At 51.2% G+C, this 20,310-nt stretch overlaps 1 pseudogene; it reads left to right on the top strand.

Annotated features, from left to right (window-relative positions):
* Positions 1–20,310, top strand: part of LOC125096227 (ral guanine nucleotide dissociation stimulator-like) — a 254,921-nt pseudogene that overhangs the window by 29,321 nt on the left and 205,290 nt on the right.

Below are 20,310 nucleotides of genomic sequence, written 5' to 3'. Positions count from 1 at the left end.
GAGTGGGGAGAAGCAGAGGGAGAGACAGAATCCTCAAGCAGACACTGCCTTATGGACACAGCCCTACGAGGAGCAATCTCAGGACACCTAGACCATGACCTGAAGCAAAACCAAGAGCCTTAGGCTTAACCCAATGAAACACTGAGTCACCTGATTCTTTTTCCGACTCTGGGCTCTCTTGTCCCGCCTCTTGCATAAGTCACTGAGATCTGGGGGCTCGTTCAGCCCTCCAAGCCCCACCCCTCCTGGTGGCCACAGCGCTGACTCATGTCTCCTCTGATTCACCTCAGGGGAAAAATGGTTCAACCAGGAAGAGGAGGAGGACCTCGGTGCTGTTGGCCAACCGGGCCAACAAGCTACAGGCCACAATAGATCACCTGGTGCCTGCCGTCATAAGACAAGATCTACGCTATGTCCACATCTTTCTGGACACATACCGCGCCTTTGCCACCCCCCAGGAGGTGCTGGACCTCCTATTTGCAAGGTGAGCACCCTCCCCTGCCCCTAACTGCTCCGTGTGATTTGGCCACTGCCTGGTTGTGAGACTTTGGCATGTCCCCAAGCTTCCCTTTGCTCCTAACTGGGGCAGAGGTATTATAGGGACTCAGTGGGGTCTTGTAGGGAAAGGACACCTGGGCGCCTGCACCAGTGGAAAAGTCTGCTGGAGGGCCGGTGGACATGCTCTTTTTACATTCCCGAACCCCTCATGATGAAGCTTCTGCCTCATCCCGCACTCTCACTACGGTCTTGAGCTGGGCTCCTTTGCCATTGAAAGGGAGATCAGAGACTCCTTCTGGGCTCTGTGTCTGGGTGAATGCAGAGCAGGCATCCCTGGGGGTGAGCAGGGACCAGGCCCACTCAGATGTCTGTGATGGGCTGGTTGGGGCCTTTCATTCAGCAAGCATTCAGGAAGCCCCAGTCAGTGGAGGCGATTAACTAGGAGCTGAATGTGATCCCTGCACAGAACAGACAGCACCCAGGGCTGCAGGCTAGGCGGGGGTCAGACGAGTAGAGCCACATCCACAGACCACTCATGTGATGTCCACTGGCCTCCTCTAGATTCGGATGTGTTTACTCCACCTATGACGAGGTCGGCGGAACCCAGGAGCAGTGCAACACGTGAGTAACTTGGACTGCTCCAGGAGGGCCTTCCCTCTCCACCAGGGTAGTGAGGGTACTGTGAGCTGGAGGGGCTGCTGGACCTTCACGCACACCTCTGTTATTCCTGCTTTAGGGTAAAGGTCTGAGAGCTTCTCCTGGAAACTGGGAAGGTGGCCTGGGGGGATGGGGTTGGTGTGTGAGCACTGTGGGAGATCAGAGGGGAATGGAGGAGAGCTTCAACCCCTAAGAGGGTCATGCTCCATCCCTGCCCCCTCCCAGCCCTCTCTCTGCCCCAATTCTGGGACCCAGAACAGAGGATTTAGGAACCATCACTCAGCAGTCTATTGGCACCTACAGGCTGGGTGCTCAGAGGGGCCTCAGGGAGACTGGTGACTCAGTGAGAGCTCAGGGAGCACACATACCACACCCTGTGGGAGGGCAGTGTCAGAGGAAGCAGACCCACTCATGGCACCTAGTGAATGGACAGAGGAGGTAACTTTGGAGGTATGGGGAGGGTCCTGGGAAGGCCTGGCTAGAGACAGAGTCCCTTTATTCCCTCCTCGGTTGGATCTTCACGGAGCAGAGGTGAGTGCAGTGAGGGTAAATTAAGAGGCCAGATACCACCCCTCCCTGGGCACATGCAGTTGAATTCAAATGGCAAGTGGGCAAGGAGACAGACTGAGGAGTGTGTCCAGCTCCCCTAAGAAGTACAGAAATGCTCACCCCATTGATCAAGGACTCCCACTCCTAGCGGCTTTTGGCCAGCCTGCCATCTGGGAGCAGGCCTATATGGTGCGGGACTGCCAGGTCGCAGGTAGATAAGGAGTCTGACTGGTCTCGGACAGGAGCTCGAAGCCCAGGGGCCCAGGTTCCCACAGGGGATCCCTGGGATATTGGTTTGGGTGCGTGCCCTGTCCTCTGACTTCTCTGCCTCCATGTCTGTCCCCAGGGCCATCTATGCCATCCTGAACACGTGGGTGGAAAAGTATCCAGGGGATTTTGTGCAGCCTCCAGAGTCTCCCAGCTTGCATGTGCTGCTGGCCTACCTGCAGGTCAATGTGCCGGGCTCGGACCTGGAGCGCCGGGCCCAGCTTCTGCTCTCAGAAATGCAACACGTTGAGGCCACGGAGCCAGAGGCTGCGGGTGAGGAGGACTGGGGGTGACTGATGTGGTCCTGAGAAGAGGCAGGGTGGGCCACCCTGAGGAAGCCTCCAGAGATTGTGGTTGGGCTGAGAGGAGTGAGTCTTCTCAGATCCCTGTCCCCATGGGCTTCCGTTGGGGACAACTTCCAGGGCCTGGGTCTTGAACACAGACCACGCTGAGTGGTGGGAAAAGGGAAAGGCAAAAGGGAAGTCAATCAAGCTGATGATGCTTTCTCTTCTTGGAGCTACAGCACCTGCCCCGGAGCTGGATCATGATGTGCCTCAGGAACTCATCCCAGCAGCCACTCTGGCACCCGCTGCATCTCTGGGGCCCGAGCTGGCCCCCGCCATCCCGGCTGAGGCAGCTGACCACGGGTCAGGAAGAGCAGAGACCCCACCTGCTCCGTTGAGGCCAGGGCAGATGGTCGTCAGGGCCCTCGTTCACTTCTCTGCGATGGCAGAGCCATCGGGCCTGTTGCCTGACCTGGATGTCCAGCAGGGTCCTGCCCCTGCTCCTGGGGTTCCTGAAGAGCCTGAACCACCACCTGCCTCCGTGGAGCAACCAGGCTCCGCCCCTGAGCAGCAGCTCATGCTGGCTGTAGCCCCAGAGCATGTCTCCCCCTCTCCCGTCATTTCCTTCTTTGTCATATTTGTGTTTGTTATTCACCTCTATACTTACTTAATAGATTTTATTTGTAAATAAAGTAGAATTTGAGTTTACATAAAATTTTACTCGCATCCTTTGCAGTGGGATATGGAAGTCTCAATAGGTCCATCCAGAGTGTTGCCCAACCATGTCCTTCTACAACACTTCCATCCCAGAGACACCTGTGCTCCTCATCGCTCACTGCTCAGACCCTCCCCCAGTTCCTGCAACCAGTGCGCTTCTCTCTGTCTCTGCCACTTTACCTCGACTTGGATTTTCCTCTGCCTGGAATCCTACAATATGGCCTTCTATGTCTGCCTGCAGAACATAAGAGTGATTCCCCTCTTTTCAAAGTTTTTTATTCAAATAACATTTTATTACATAGCAATGTTCCTGAAAGAACAAAGATTACGGGAAGCCCCCATATGAACTATTTTCATTATCTTGCTAGGTTTCCCTTTTAGAAGCATGCCTTGAAAAGCAGAAACCACGAGACAAATGTCTGGGTCCATGAGACAACTTTACGTGCTTTCATTTTCCCGGATAGTCTATGTTTCAACTATTCTCATGGGCATCTTATCAAATATTAAAATCATATCTTAAATATTCTCCTTTCTTGCTAACACGTTAGGTCATAAAGAGTTCTTTAGGCTTTATCCAGACTTTGTCTATTTAGTCAATAGTGATTTAAACATGAAGAAAACAAGGCACGTTCCTTCTACCAAGAAATAATCCCCCACAACACTCAGCGTCCTTCTTCCCTGCCTTTCCCTGTAAGCCTCTAGTGTAGTGTGTGTGTGTGTGTGTGTGTGTGTGCGTGTGTTTGCGTGTATGGGTGCGTGCGCACATGTATGTGGCAGAGTGGGGCAGGGAAGGTTCTGGGGCTGTGCTCTTGTTCTACCTTATGTCCCCTCAGTGGACAGACACTGTCGCTGCTGTCCCTTTGGGTATTCTCAGTGACAGCACTCAGGAACCCCCTCCGTTGAACAACTAAGCCATTTCCAGTTATTTGACTCTCATAATATAAGTGAGAAGCATGTCTGTGCCATAAATTTCTGTTTTTTAGGAATGATTCCTATAAACACCAACACTGGAACGCACTTTACCCATATTTTGGGGGGACTGGCTGCTGGTTCCTCTATGCTGCCTTCATTAAGGAGAAGCATTGCTTTGGAAAAGAGGGATCCAGGGTTCTATAGATGAGACCTGAAATCATGAGGAGGACAAGCCAGCAGTGATGACGTCAGGGTACTGGGAGTGACCATAGAGCATGGAAGAGCCTGCCCACAGCCCCCCTCATATGTCCTCTCCCAGAAGCTTCCCTGCCTTGTGTCCTAGAACACACCTTATCCATGCCCTGTCTGGTGACACGCTCCAGCCACTCCAGCCCCCCGTGCTCCATCACTCAGACTCTAACTGGAGCACCAGACCCTTCTCCAGGCCAGCAGAGGGGCGCAGGCCAGACCACTCCTCTCGGCTTGCTCCCTGTTCTTCCTGGCTGAAGCCCATCCTCCCAGGGAGGAACCTCTAAGGACAGTGCCGGTCAGTGGGTTACACACAAGTGTTCATCCAGATGCAGTTTTAGTGGCAACAGCAAGAGCCACTTGAACTGTGCGAGCAAGAGAGGCCTTTACAATGCACATCGGCTGCTCATGGAAGCTATAGGATGGACACAGCCTCAACCAGGGGCTTTGCACTGGATATAGCTCATCCACACCCTCAGGATCCTCTAGCTGTGACCCCCTCACACCCTGCCAACCCCAACCTTGGTATCCGTTAAGTTAAGCTTGTGTGAGAGAGGGGGCCGTGCTTCCTGCTGACACCCCTCTCCTCCCACAAAGTCGGGTAAGGGGGAGTCCCCTTGATCTGACGCTCTAATAGAGGTCGTCCTCAGTAACTCCTGTCTTCTCTGCCAGAAGATGAAGCTAACCAGGCACAGGAGATAGATCCTCAGAGAGAGTATATTTGGGGCTCTCCCTGCAGGAAAAGAGAGCGAGTGGGACACCAGCGAGTGGGACTCAGTGAGAAAGGAGAGCACTGAGCAGTAGGGGCAGGGCTGCCGTGGGCTGGGCGCTGCCATATGGTCAGGGGCACAGGCTTCGTGTTGGCTTGCAGGGAGTGCCCAGGCTTCATCCCACCAACAGGTCCATCAAAAACCAAAATGACACAAAACAAACTGAGGGTTGATGGGGGGAGGGGGTTGGGAGAGGGGGTGGGGTTATGGATATTGGGGAGGGTATGTGCTATGGTGAGTGTTGTGAAGTGTGTAAACCTGGCGATTCGCAGACCTGTACCCCTGGGGATAAAAATATATGTTTATAAAGCTGTAAAAAAAAAAAAAAAAAAAAAGAAAGGATGAATACCCAAGTTTTGTAGCAACATGGACGGGACTGGAAGAGATTATGCTGAGTGAAATAAGTCAAGCATAGAGAGTCAATTATCATATGGTTTCACATATTTGTGGAGCATAACAAATAGCATGGAGGACAAGGGGAGATGGAGAGGAGAAGGGAGTTGAGGGAAATTGAAAGGGGAGGTGAACCATGAGAGACTATGGACTCTGAAAAACGATCTGAGAATTTTGAAGGGGTGGGGGGTGGGAGGTTGGGGGCACCAGGTGGTGGGTATTGTAGAGGGCACGGATTGCATGGAGCACTGGGTGTGGTGCAAAAATAATGAATACTGTTATGCTGAAAAAATAAAAAAATTAAAAAAAAAAAAAAAACAAAAAACAAAATGACCTCCCTAACACACTCAACTCCAGTCTCGAAAAGACTCTGGGGCCTCAGCAGCCAAGGAGGCCTAAGATGCTATGTGCCAATGATTCCTCGTTGGGGAAAAGGGGAACAGGCGTGATGGAACTGGGGGCAGCTCATTTCCCTGCTTTGGGGAGAAAGAGCCCCATCACAAGGCACCCCAATATTTGTTCTAAAAACAGGTGGCAGTACAGGGGGCTCCAGCCTGCCAGTCTCCACACTGAGGACTGTCCATGTCCAGGACACAAGCTCTGGGGGACGTCCTGTCCCAGGGCTGGCCTGGGTCTGATGGGTGAGCACCAGCGTTGTGGGATCCCATACTGGAGGACAGAAAGGCTTTCTGGAAGGACAACTGAGTCAGGGGAGCCTGGATTGGCAGGCTGAAGGACACAGTAGGGCAGAGGGCCAGAGCCCATGACAGCAACGTGCTCCCAGTGGGCTACTCTCAGCAGGTCAAGCTGAGGATTACTGAGTATCTTTTGAGAGCATGAATCACGACAGTCAATCCCCCTAACAATTCCATGAGGAAGGGAGAAATGCTGCTCTGTTTGACTATGAAGGAAACCAAGGCTTTAAGAAACTGCCCCTTTCCATGCTCCACACTGAGTCACAGGCAGGATTTGAACCCAGGGCTTGCCAGGCTTGTGGGCCTGACCTCACAAGAAGGTTGCGTCCAGAAGCTTCAGAAGGGACTTCTCAACTCTGAGGTTCCATGAGCCTTTGTACCCAGGGAGAAGCCTCCTCCTGCCCAAACACAGGCTGGCTGGGACTGGGAGAGTCCTCAGTGCCAAGGCACAGCGTCGTCAGAAAATAGACCCGGGCCAAGCCCCAGTCAGAGGTGGCACCACAGCCCCTTGAGTTCAGGGAGGTCTCCAGGCCTGGGGGTTGGATGTGGAGCTTTGTTTCCAGCGAAACTGACTGCCGGACAACGGGGACGTTTTTTTTCCATCTGAAAACATCTCCCTGTTGAGAGAACATTCCTGGAGAGGTGACTGGCTATAAACGCATCCCTCATTCGGTCCGCGTCACAGGACCTGGGGACCTGAGAAGCATGCCCGGCAAGGCCAGGAGTCAGCGCAACATAGCACACACTCTGTGTGAGTCTAACATCCCCGCCTGGGTTAAGCCCCTGGCGGGCCTTGGGTGGGCCGTGGGGCTCCTGGCCCAGACTAGACCAGAGGTGACTCTAGCAAGAGTTTGACAACCAGCTTTCCGTGGGTGCCGCCCGGGCTCTGGTCCCACCAACGTCCCCACCCCACCCCTCTCCTGGGAAGGGTCTTACCTCCAGCTGCTCCTACTTCTGGTCACCTCCACTGTTCCTACTGGGTTTCTTGGCACTCCCATCACTTGTACTGAATTCCTGCTCCGAATTACAGGGTTGGAGTGGGTGATGGACGGCACAGCTGGATGCGGAATTGTGCACACAGAGATTTTTACCTGTTTGGTTGGCCTGTGAGGACCAAGAATGAGCCAAATAGGCCAATGAAAGAAGAGACTCTGGATTGAGGCACCGGAACAGGATTCTTATGCTGCTGAGGTCAGCGGGGAGTCAACCGGAAATGGGGAGGGGGCAGCGTTCCCAGGTCTGTCTGGTTCTCTGAGCCTCGGAGTGAAGTGGCCCTAGGGGCCTGGGAGACAAACTCTAGGAGAAGAGCCAGAGACTGGAATGACACCAAATGGTTGGGGAGCACCTAGAAACAGTAAAACGATCAGGGATCAGAAATCTGCACTCTGACCCGGCCTTTGCCTTTGTCTTCCTCTCTGACATCTGCCTCCCTATTTGGCACATTTCCCTTGTCACCATCCAACATCTGACGTGGCCGGGCAGCAAGGAGAAGACTGAACCAGCAGCCTGGCGGGCCAGACCCTGAGTTGCCTCATCCCGTCCCCGGACGGTTCTAGACGCTGGAAAGAAGGTCCGATCTGTCCCAGCCCCTTGACAGTGAGAACTATCCACCAGGCATGATTCTTTTCACGTAATCGCATAGATGGGATTTCCTGCTGTCAAGAAGTAAATGTGGAAAAGGGCTTCCTAGAAACATCATGTATCGTTGACAAACATGCCCGTTCTTCAAAAGTGTGACCGGCTGGAACCCCCCTCCAGTGGGTCAGATGACACGGGGCGTGGGGCTCTCGGGGGCGAGGAGCAGGCACAAGTCTGTCCCCCTCAAGTTTCGTGGCTATTCCGCCAGAAGCCGGCCGACCCTCTCCTTAGCCCATGTGTGTGTCAACTCCATGCGGTCACAGCAACAGGGCCTGCCTTGGTCAAAACCTTGCCCAGGGTGGTTTGTGGACACATGGTGGGGAGTGGGGAGCCAGGAAGGACTGACAAAGCTCCGTGTAAGTACAACCCCAGGAAGAAGACAAATGGGCAAACGAAACCCCAAGATCATGAGAGAATCCTCAGCCAGGGTTTCCTGCCTGCCGGCCCCCAGCCTGTCCTGTCTCCGTGTCGTGTCCATCCCTCGTTTCCTTCACTTTGGTCCCAGCACTCTTTGCTGTTTGTTTTTTGCTTTCCCGGCCTGAAAACGACACTGCTTTGAACCACGCCGTTGTCCTTTCCTGGATCTCCTTCCCACAGCTCTTTTCTGCTGCATTTTGGCCAGGTTTGCAAGGTGTCCGTGGCTGAATTTCAAAGGTCTGACCGCGTCTTTCCCCCGCAGGGGGACAGGGGAGCCCCTGGTTCCTTCATTTCCATCTTCTCTCTTCTCTTTCATATCTGATCCCCCCCACAGCAGCCCTGTGGGGCCGCTACTTTACCCCCAATGCTCCTCTTACTCCTCCCCCAGTGCCCCTGCCCCAGATCTCAGGCTCCTCAGAAGCCCCCCAGCATACCCCCGGGGAAGGTCCACATTAGTTCCACCTGAGCTTTGTTCTCTTTTTATGTTTGTTTCCTTGTTTGTTTTTATCATACTACACCTTCTCACCTGGGTGAAAGTTCTCTGGGTGATTTGAGGCCAGGCACCAGGACTTTGCTGTTTGTCAGTCCTCTAAGTTCCCTGACCCAGGGACGGTAGAGATCAGGGCTCAGCCTCTTTGGGAGATGCGCTCCCTGAGAGCTGGTCCTGGTTCGGGTCCCCACCTGCAGACTCAGCCTTCCTGCCCTTCCAGCACCTGCTCCACCGGCCCCGCCCATCTTTCTCTGATGAGCTGAATGTGGGGCTGGTCCCACAGACTCATCCCTAGCTGCCCTGTGTGTCCCACTCAGCTTCACGCCTCTTCCCCATCCATCTTTGTGCCCAGGACAGCCCTCTGCATTCTAAGATTTCCACGAGCCTCCCCAGCTGAGAGCGCTCCCCACTGACCCCAGGCAGGCACCCAGGATTCTTCCCACCAAGAACACAAGGAGCGAAGGGGGGGCTGTGGGCAGGAGTGGCCGTGCCCTGGGGGATGGGGCGGGCCTGCCAGGGGAGAGAGCAGAAGGGACGAAAACCATGCTTCCTCATCAAGGCAGGTCTCTTCAGACTTTTAAGATTGTGTACCCCTCAATAAAGAATTAGGAGCACTCGCCCCTCAATACCTATACATGAATCTATAAATTACACATATGACCCAACTAATATAGAGACTCCTTATAAGAGAAAATGTGAAATAGAAGAAAAAGATTAAATAAATACCGACATGGTTTTAGTCTATAAAAACTATTAATTTTTTTCCTCTCTAATGTATTTATTTTCTAATGTAATTTTTTTAAGTCCTCTCTACGCCCAGCGTGGGGCTCAAACGCACAACCCCCAGATCGAGAGGCACAGGCTCCACCGACTGAGCCAAAGTATTAATAAGTTTCAGTGAAAGCAATCTGATTGGCTATACATCATTTTTTTTGTATAAACCCCATTTTTGTATTTGGTGATACAGTATCTAGAAGTTGTTCTAGAATCTCGTTTATGCTGGTACTTGGTTGTCACGCGTCCCTGTGTCACTTCCGCGTCCGTCCACCAATTATAGTTTGTTGTTTTGGTTCAACTACGGGAAATTCCATCTCCTCTGACATCCGTCTATCTTTCATGCTGCTCAAAAGCTCTTGCGATTTTACCTGTTGGACAAATGGTTTCAAAACACTGTGCGGGAGATTGCCTTGTAACTCTGTTTCAACCTGAAGGGTGCACGCAGGAGAGTACCGATGGGCTGCAACTACAAATCTAACCTTTTCGACAACAACAATGCCATAATGGAAAGACATTTCCAAGCATCTCATTTGCAAAATGCTATCCCATACGTTTTCTCTAGGGGAAAAGTAAAGAAAAAGAAAAAAGAAAGAAAGAAAGAAAGGAAGAGAGAAAGAAAGATAAGAATTGTGCTTCCACTTACTGTTAAAGCACCTTTTTCTGCAAATGATGGATTCCTTGGCTTTTTAAAAATATACACTGGTGTCCTGACCTGCCAGATGGGCTGAGGCCCTCCCTGCTTTCCTTGCCGGGTGGTAGACGAGGGCTCTTGTGGGCAAAGCAGAGGTCTCAGCGGCCCCTTTGTGTCTACTTCTGCATTCAGTTCTAATCTTGTCCATCTGTAGTTTCTTTGCAGCGATCTTTTGAAAGCCATCTATCAGTTTTTACCAGGTTCCAAGTACTTAGCATTAAATAATAAAATCCTTTAGTCCCCTTAACCAGACACACACACGCACACACACACTGCGATAAGTCACAACGTATTAAGAATGGAGATGTGAGGTTCCCCCCGACACCCTTCTTTGAGGATCACCTCTTTGTAATGGCTTTTCTCATCTACCACCTGACATGTGACTGTGACATGCAACGTGCCAGTATTTTAACTATTTGTTAAAGTTTAAGGTTTTTACTCTTAAGGAGGAAGTGAACAGAACTCTAGAATTCTCCCCACCATTCAAAGTGACTGACAAGGTGCCCCCCCAACCCCGGAACTGTCGGGGGAGCCAGAGCACCGGTTGGCCATGCATGCTTGCTTTGCTAATTCTCCGGCAGCACAGTGGTTAAACTGTCCCCTCTCACCCAGCCAGCGGTGGTGACAACAAAGGCTCAGGGTGGACATCCCAGATCAGACATCTGACCATGTCTCTCTCTGGAACCACTGCCGGTTTCTTGTGGCTGACTGAATAGAACTTAGATTCCTCAGTCTGTCTTGCATCTTACAGGACCCGCCACCCACTGTCCCCACCTGCCTCTGAGGCTTCACCCCCCTCCCCCGCCTGCCCTCACCCTGGGACTTGTCCTCTTTCTTCCCTTTGCTCCTGCCCTTCCCTGAAGCCCTGCACTCTGTAGCTCTTCTCTGCCAGAGCGAGTTCAAGTTCTCACTGCCTCCCCGGACCTTTCCTGATGGCCCATGTCCCTTATCACTGTTTCTGCAACACATTAACCATCACTCCATGAAGATGTCCGTGCTGACCTGAAACAGGGCTCATGTGCCTCCCTCTTCTCTGCACTCCCCTTACTGAGCTGAGCAACGTGGGCTGGCGGGTGTGTCTGTAAAACGGACTTTAGTTTGGAATGAAAGGGACATGTCTCCTGCACCTGCTCTCCCAGACTTCTGGCGCCTGTCGTGGTGGTGATGATGTTTAAGCTGACTGTGGGGGAGGGGGGTGAGGTGGCTCATGGTGGCTGCTCGGGGTCACTCCCCTTCCCTCTGTTACTGTCCCTGTCCTTTCCTGGGGGGGGAGGAGGAAGAGGTGCGGGGCTCCATCCTTATGGGATTTCTACCCACGGGATGACAGCCCTGACCCAAAGCTTGTGACTTATAGTAGTCTGGAGGAAGGCAGCAAGCGGAGGAACCTGTTAGCTTTTTCTGCCAACTGGAGGGGCCGAGCATCAGAACCCCAGGGGCTCCAAGCATGCCAAATGCTATGGGGGGGGGGGTGGGGAGCCGAGGTTCACTGTGTCGCCTTCTCACGCCCTCTGGCGGCTGGAGGGAGCGTCCTCTCACTTGTGCCTGCCCGGTGCAGGGTCTCCGGAGGAGCAAACATCTTACAGCATAGAAGGGATATGCACCATATCCCCACCCGTGTGGTGCAGAGAGCTCGCATAGCCTAAATAAACTGGAAAAGCAAGATGTGCAAACATTGTCGACCTTCCCCGCGGGCATTTCTCCAAGAGTAACTAAGACGCGAACCGGCTTGCTCACTGCGCTGAGTTTAGCATCTATTCTATAGGGCTCTTTGAATGTCAGTGTGACTGAGGTTTTCATAATTATGTACCTTCAAAAGATGTTCAATGTAATTCTGATCATACTCCTCTAAAAATGCCTCAGATTAAAAGCTTTTGCTGGCTCTTTAGACCGCGGGCCTGCAATTATAGAAAATGAACTGCATTTTAGCTTTCCATTGAAATTAATAACAACGGTTCCCCAGTTGACTCTGTGAATAGTTAATGGAACAAACAGGATACTTCAGTACAATATGGGTTGGAAAGCCATTTGAGCAAGATTCTGGGTTTCAAATGGGAAAATAATTCATACAATGCAAACCTTTCTCATGCACACAGTGTAGAAGGTGTTTCTCTGAAATAAACACTGAACTATTTAGCGAATGATGAACTGTACCTCGGTGTGCATGTTACTCTGATGAAAACGAAATTCAGGTATATCAGCTAGCACTTGGTACTGAGTACTGCCAGAGATCTCCTCCTTTGACAAGGAAGAAACACATTTGGGCAGCCTGTTTGCATGTCCCTTATGGACATTAAGCTGGAAGCGGTAGGGAAAAAAGTGGGGTCTGGCCTACCGACACAGCGCAAAGCAAACCCTTCAAAGCGAGTATCATCTTTCCCGTTTTATGGATGTAGAATTCAGCAGAGTATCTTGCCCAGCGGACCTCCCCCACTGGCCAGGCAGCTCTTCCCTGTTGAAGACACCTGGAGGGAGAAGCAGTCTCAAGAGAGGGTGTCTCCCTCCTTTCCCCCATTAGCTGTCACTTCCCACCCCTGCTCTTACCTCAGTGCCTGGTCTTGTATAGCTGGGAAGGGACTTGACAGACACTTCAGCTCAGGACATTTAATTTTGACTCCTTCCCCACCAAATTCAAATTGCCTGCTTTTGGGGGGAGGGGAGGAGGGGAATGGGCACAGACCTCATCTTTATAAAAGTAGGCATTGGGAGAAATTCCAAAATTCAGTTAGTCAAGGCACTGGTGGTTAAAAGAAAACTAAGAAGGAGAAAGATGCAAAGAGTTTAAGTAATGCCAAGAAAGACACATCAGAGAAGACTTCTCAGCCTTTCCTCACTCAGGAATTCCACTGTGCAAGGCACAAATGTGTCTGCTGGCAGCGTGACATATGCATCTGTTCACAATCACTATTTCATTCACCCACGAAACACTAGAGAGTGAGTGGCATAGAGACATCGCACCTAGAACTCCAGTAGAAGATTTTGGAAAAATTAGTGAGAGATGATTATGGACAACCCACATAATGAGCATTAGGTTCAGGGCAAACACTTTAGTAAGAACTGCCCCCCCCCCGACCCCCACCGTCTGAGCTGGGGATGATATGGCCTCAAAGCCCAATCTCCATGACAAATGTGATTGTAAAAAAACAAAGTTTTCTGAGATGTGGAATAAATGTCATTGCCCTCAGAGCTCTTAAGAGGTGACATTAACTACTTTGCAGGGCTTCGGGGTGCACTGAGAAGAGACTGTAACGTCCCGAGGGGTAACGTTTTGGGGGTAACCCCATGTGACTTATTACGTCAAAATGGCACAGCAGTACGTGGGGGACCTCAGAGGTTAGATGACCGAGTATCGGGACAAGAAAAAGATCCCGATAAGCTGATAGGGAAAGGATAAGCTTTTAAAAGGTAAGTGGCCTCTCTTCAGTTCCAATAATTAACTGAGTAAAGACAAGGTAGGGGTCAAGTTGGAAATTCTAGAGAGCCACAGATCTCATGTGAATTCACATGTCACTCGCTGCTTGTGCAGTTTTCAGCTATATGAACCCAGCTGGAGCAGAGTCTACGTGAAGGGAGGGAGGGGCCCCCGTGGTCCCTTGTTCTAGGCACATGGAATCTAGCGCTTATGGGATCTGGACCGTGCCCAGCAGGGAGATCTGAAAGCCTTGTCGCCTGAGGTACGATTGAGGAAACCATAGATGTTTACCCTGGAATAACCCAGGGACACACCCTCAGTCTTCATAAATTTGCAAGGCTGCGGTCTGGACAAAAACGGACAGAGTCTATGTCTCTCCGGAGGGCTGAGCTGGTGTTCGTGTTGGTAATCCCAGGAAGGTGGGACTGGGACTCAAGGTGAGGGAAATGCCTCACAATTCCAGGTGTGTAGCCAGATGTCTGGAAAGTTTTGTGTGGAGACCAGCTGGATGTAGGGAGCGGTCCTCCACTAGGGGCCAACCTGGACCAGGTGGCCTCTGAGGACCCGTCCAACTCCGAGGTACTGGCTGGTGCCGCTGGGACTGAGCAGACTTTGTCAGGGACCGAGCCTCATGGTCCATGCTCCTTGGGTAGCATTTGGGGCTTGCGGAGGGGTTTCTGGTGGGGGAATATTTGAGGAAAGAGTGTTGGAGCGCCATTTGTGCTTCAGGTCATATCAACAAAGGTAAAGGCAAAGGCTTCTCCTCCTACCTCCCATTCTTTCAAGAAGGAGAGTAGTATTGACTGAGAAAAGCACGTATAAGGCTGAGTTTGTTAGTGTGGGGCCCTTCTGGAGGTCAGCTCCAAGCACTGTTACTAGGGACTATTTTAGGGACAAGAGAATAACTCGATTCGACAGAGCACTGTGTTGTACTGATGGTCCCTACAGTGGGGTCCCTCTGCACTTTGTGGGCTGGAGTTGCCTGTACTAGAGGAACTTGGCTAATAGTAAGGGAACCCTGGGCTGGAAGTTCTGCTCCCCAGAGAGGGAGGGCAGGCAGGATAGGAAGGAGTGGAGAGTTGTGGATCACTGATGCATCCGAGTAGGAGGTGGAGACCAACCTTGAGTATAGAGGTGAGTGACTTCCCAAGGCTGGGCAGAGTCAGGACCAGGATCCTGTCTCCAGATCCCGAACTGATAATGTCCCCACGTCCTCACTGCGCCCACCACACAGACTAACAGAAAAGAAACGGAGTGCTGAGGCCTAGGGGAAGGGTGATCCCAATTAAGATGATTGGAAAAAAAAGAAGAAGAAGGGGAAGGGAGCCAAGTGCACGTCCTTCCTTCATGGGGGATTTTTCCTCCAGTCAGAGCCCTTATGTTGGCTGCTGCAGGCCTGGGAGCATTGCTGGGCTTTCAGAGGGACAGCCACCATTCTGGTCATTCGCATGCCTGTCCCCTCCCCATAGGGCTGGTTACCCCCCTCCTTTCCCTGCACTGGGCTTGCTCCCATGGTGTAAGCATTGCCGCTACTCAGGAGGGAAGAGGAGCAGAAGCAGCAGCTGGGCTGGACATGGGGTAGAGCTGGTAAAAGGGACTCTGGAGCCGGACGTGACCCGTGGCAGTTGTCTCCTACACTCAGCCTCAGTTTCCTTGCCCGGTAAGGGCACCTGCTGGACAGGTCCCGTGTAAGAATCCCATGAGCCCAAGTGCTTCGTGGCCCAAGGCATAAAGGGATTTCCTCCTGGTAGAGGGTCACCGGTTTGGCCTTCTGACAAAGGTCAGCAAGCAACACCCACAAGCGGTCCAGGGATGCTGGGTCATCCTGGGGAGTCTGCCTTGCTGTCTCCCCACAGCAACGCTCCACTCCCTGGCCTCGGGCTCTTGGGGTCCGCAGCCTGTGCCAGCACGTGTGAACAAAGAGTCCCTTGTGACAGCCTGTGAATTACCCTCCCCTTCTGAGCCCGCACTTCTTCTGTCACTTAGCTGAATCGGACACCGGGGAGAACACTGCCTTCGAGCGCACCAAGAACGCGCCTCCGTGCGCACAGCGCGCTGAGCCATACTTTGATTTAAAAGCAAACCAAGATGTGACTTCACAACCTTGTTCTGAGAATCGCCCCATGGGTGTGCCACCATGGGTAATTGGTTTCTGACTCACCCATGGAGCTCGACTTGTCCCTGGGGTGCTGGTACCCAACCCCTGGCGGGGAGGTGGGGGGCGCGGACAGGAGCAGCCCTGAGGAGTGTCTGCTGCTGCCCAGGGGGAAATAACTCCCACTGCAGGCTGTCGGTGGGTGTCCCCGAATGCAGAGTGGACTGTTGGGGGCCAGTAGGACCCGGCTGCAGCTCAACACTGCTTGAGATTAATAGCGAGGTTCAGAATGGCTTCTCAGACAAGGTGCTCTCCAAGGAACCACGTAGCTCTGCCCTTCTCTGATTTTAAAGCATCTTAGGCGTGGTGACTCAGCTCGGGGGTGTGCAGGAAAATGGTCCCAAAGACTAGACGGAGTTCTGAGACAACGTGCATCTTGGTGGTACCCGGGTGCATGAACAGACAGGCGGTCCATGTGCAGGGACCTCCTTACTCATTTTGCCTGACAGTGGATGTTTTCCAAAACTTTAAAGAGCAGATCGTGGAGGAGGACATGTGGGAAAGGGCTTCTGGGTGCCTGTTTGCATTTTGTTTCTCCGCTCCATGCCCGACAGAAAAATGCCAAACCTCTTTGCTTTTGCCATTGACCGGAGAGCGTGCCCCTCCCCGAGCGGGGGTGCGGCTCAGGGCAGGGAGCAAGGAAGGTGCCAGCCGCCGGCTCAACCCGGGGAGCCCAGCAGCCGTCGGTGTCAGTGAAGTTAGGACTTTCAGCCAGACCATACCCCCACCCCTGATCCAACCTCTTAAACATATTTCAAGTTAGAAAGGGGATTGACAATTGAGGATGATGTTTTTCTAACCTTTAAAAAATGTAAACAGTAAACATAACATTGATGAACAAACATGCCCAGACCAGAGATGTACGACTTGCTGGATTTCACGCAGACCACACCTGAAGGCACTGCCGCAACTGACCTTTCTCTTGTTTTCACAGATGCAGAGCTCCCAAGTTCATGTGCTTTCTGAGTACGTATGCCCTGTCCTTCCTGAGCACACAAATTTCTGAACCAGCTGGGTTCTGCTCCCTGGGACTTGCTGTTGTGGACACGCCAGGCCTGAGTGGGCTAGGAAGGGAAAGTCTCTCTCTGGGTCAGGTATGACAGAGCATTGCTGGAACCCAAGGTGGCCAAGGGGCCTTCCAGAATGACACAGAGCTTCTTCCAGACTGGAAGACGCCCTGGGATATGGAGACTTTGCACTAGAACCAGGAAAAGATGGGGCATGTGTGGCAGAGGACAGCTCTCACCTTCCAGCGTCCCAGAGAGGGAGCTAGTGAAGTGGGGCTGGAGAGAAAGCTCATTGCTCCCCAGCACCACTGTCACTGCAGGGAGATACAGCCCACCCACGGAGGACAGCCTGCAGCATGGCCAAAGCTTGGTAACTGGGAGCTGATGCAAGTCATGGACATGTCCCTATATCCCACACCATTTCCTCCTGGAAGCCCTCCACCCCGGTCCTCCACACACCGTGATTGCTTCCTCCTCTGTATTCTAGGTGGAATGCTAACGATAAATACAATTAATCCAAAACACACTGATCAGACACTGCTGGGGTCCCCACCGTGAACAAGACTGGTGTTTTTCCCCTGTGACTGGCAGGGGCACGAGGAGCCCACGGGCGCATGCCGCCATGGGTCATCAGGGTCCAGTGTTCACAGAACCCTTCTTTGAGGAGACCGTGTAAGTCAGTAGGACTCAGTGGGATAAAACAAATGGCAGGAGACAGTCCGGAGGGAGTGTGGAAAAGCCCAGGGAGGGGAGGGCTTGGGCACGTTCCAGGGACAAAGGGATTTCAGGCAGAGTCTCAGGGAGAACTGAGGGACTGTGGCTACCCTGTCCTGGGGCTGCAGAGGGCTTGACCACAGAAGGGGGCCCTTCCCTGAAGCTAGACTGAGCTTTATCCCAGTGCCAAGGGAAAGCCCTCAGAGGTAGGTAGGTGACGGGATGGCCCATTTGTGGGGAAGGCCCAGAGCCCCAGCGGGGCAGCACGCACCAAACTCTGGAGGTGGAGGAATGCTGGGGCACCGGGCAGCATTGCATATGTAATCCCCCCACAAACCAACTCTAGACAAACTAAGAGCAGCAGGCCTTGCCCCATTTTTGGCATAAATTCCAGCTGAGAAAGCATGTGGATGCTTCCATTATCTCTTGAAAACCTTAAAGGATTCCATTTTCCTCTCCAAAGATTAGAGTTAAAAAAAAAAGTTCCTGTAGATTTTGGAAACATACCTGTTCTGCCCGTCACTTTTTTAAAAAAAACTTATCTCCCAATTTTTTTTTTAAACATTAAGTCTTAAATATTTTTTTTTAAGATTTTATTTATTTGACAGAGAGAGAGAGATCACAAGTAGGTGGAGACGCAGGCAGAGAGAGAGAGAGGAGGAAGCAGGCTCCCCACTGAGCAGAGAGCCTGATACGGGGCTCAATCCCAGGACCCTGGGATTACGACTTGAGCTGAAGGCAGAGGCTTTAACCCACTGAGCCACCCAGGTGCCCCCTTATCTCCCAATTTTTAAAGATTCTGTTACATTTAACAGATACAAAATAACACATATAAGATTGAGGCATCATAATAAAATGAACACCGTGAACCCACCAGTGGGCCTAAGAACAAGAATGTCATCAAGGTCACCAAGATGGTCACCAGTGTCACCAAGGTCCATGAACAAGAGTGTCCCTCCCTGAATCCAACCCCTTGCTCCATCCATAACCTGGGGAAACCAGGCTCCTAAATTTTCTTGGTATCAGCTCCTTGTTTTCTTATTTAGTTTTATAACAGGAAGTCTAATTCTGAATGATTTGAACTTCATAAAATATCATACTCTATGGTGGCTTTCCTGAGACTTTTTTGATTCACTATTTCTTCTAAGGTTCATCTTTACTTTTGCATGTGGTGGGTAAACACCGTTTTTACCGCTGCATAATATTCCATTGGGTGATCTCATCTGGATTTACTTATCCATTCCCCTGTGATGGACGCAATTCAGTTGTTACTAGTTTTTGTCCCTTCTAAACAGTGCTGCTGGGAACATTCTCCCATCCGCCCCTTGGCATTTTGGTGCAAGAGCAAGAGTGACCTTAGAGCATGAACCTAAGAAAAAACTTGCTGAATCTCTACATTGTTTGCCGAGTGGCCGTACCATTCTTATCTGCCACTGACTTCTCCTCTGGAAGATGGTTGTCCATGACTTTCACCCATTTAATTGTTGGGTGATATGATTATTTCTTATTGATCATTTATTGTTCTCTAAAATTAATCCTTTATTGATTATATATATTTTAAAAGCAATTCTCAGCTTGTGAATAAATTCTCTATTTTGGAATAATATCAAATTACAAAGTTGCAAAGATAGTACCGGGAATTACCATCCACTCTTCACTTGGTTTTCCCTAATGCTTGCATCTTATAGCATCAAGGGCACAACAAAGAAACCAACATTGGTATTTGCTACTATTAATTGAACTCTAGACTTTCTTTGGATTCCACCAGTTTTCCCAGCAACGTCTTTTGCTGCTTCAGGAGCCAATCTCCGCAGGGTACCACCATGCCTTTCGTGTATATTGTCTTAATTCCCTTCATGTTGTCTTTTGGTGAATGGAGTCCTTAATTTGAAAGGAGTTGCATTTTTCATTTATAATTAGTACTTTGGGGAACTTGTTTACGAAGTTCTTCCTTGTGCCTATGCCACGAGGATGCTCTCCGATATTTAGGTTTTGTCTTTCACGTTACACCCTTTCTTGCATTACGACTGAACTTTGCGCCTGGTGTCGGGTGGAGACCCAGTTTCATTTTTCACTTGTAATAATAGCTGCATAATGAGACCTTCGATTTAATATGAAAGTCCCTCCGCTGTTTTCCTTCAAGAATTCTTGGTCTGTCCGTGGTTCTTCACCCTTACGTAAGATTTTAGATTCAACTTGCTAAGTCCCTCGAAGACGCCCGCTGGGATTCGGCTTGCAACTGCGCGGAGATTCTTCGGAGGAACGGACGTCGTCACGATATCGCATTCACAATGTCCGTATCTGTTATCCATGAACTTCACGTTCTCCGCATGGATTTTGGTCTTTTAAAATACGTCTCAAGTCCCATTTTGCAACCACTGCTAAAGCACCATTGGCCAAAATGAAGTTCCAATCCTTTGTGACTTCTGACCAGTGTAAGAACCATAAAGGGCATTTTAATGCTCCTTCCCACATTTGCAGCAAGATTATGTCTCTCCTCTGCCCAAAGATCTGAAACTGAAGCACGGTGTTCGATCCATGCCCCTCGAAAGGATGATGACATTCTAGTTCTTGCAGGACACCACAAAGGTCAGCAAATTGGTAACGTAGTCCGGGCTTGAAAGAGCTGCGTCCTCTACACTGAGCAGGTGAAACGGGAGAAGTCTAATGGCACGCTGGCTGTGCAGCGTGCACCTTCATAAGGTTGCTAACACTAGACCAAAACTCGACAGAGATCCCCCCAAAGATCCTTGAACGTGAAGTCAAATCTCGTCAAGAGGAAATGAAAAGAGCAAATATAAGAAGATAAAATGGAGAAGATGCATGAATAAAGTAATCCTCAACTTTCATTAAAAATCACTAATATGGGGGCACCTGGCTGGCTCAGTGGGTCAGCGTCTGCCTTCGGCGCAGGTCATGATCCAAGGGTCCTGGGATGGGGTCCCACATGGGCTCCCTGCTCGGCGGGAAGCCTGCTTCTCTCTCTCCCACTTCCCCTGCTTGTGTTCCCTCTCTCACTAG

The sequence above is a fragment of the Lutra lutra genome, chromosome 3 (genome assembly GCF_902655055.1).
Source record: "Lutra lutra chromosome 3, mLutLut1.2, whole genome shotgun sequence".
Lineage (NCBI taxonomy): Eukaryota > Metazoa > Chordata > Mammalia > Carnivora > Mustelidae > Lutra > Lutra lutra.
Note: the sequence above shows the minus strand (reverse complement) of the source record. Positions and strands in the feature narration are given on the sequence as shown.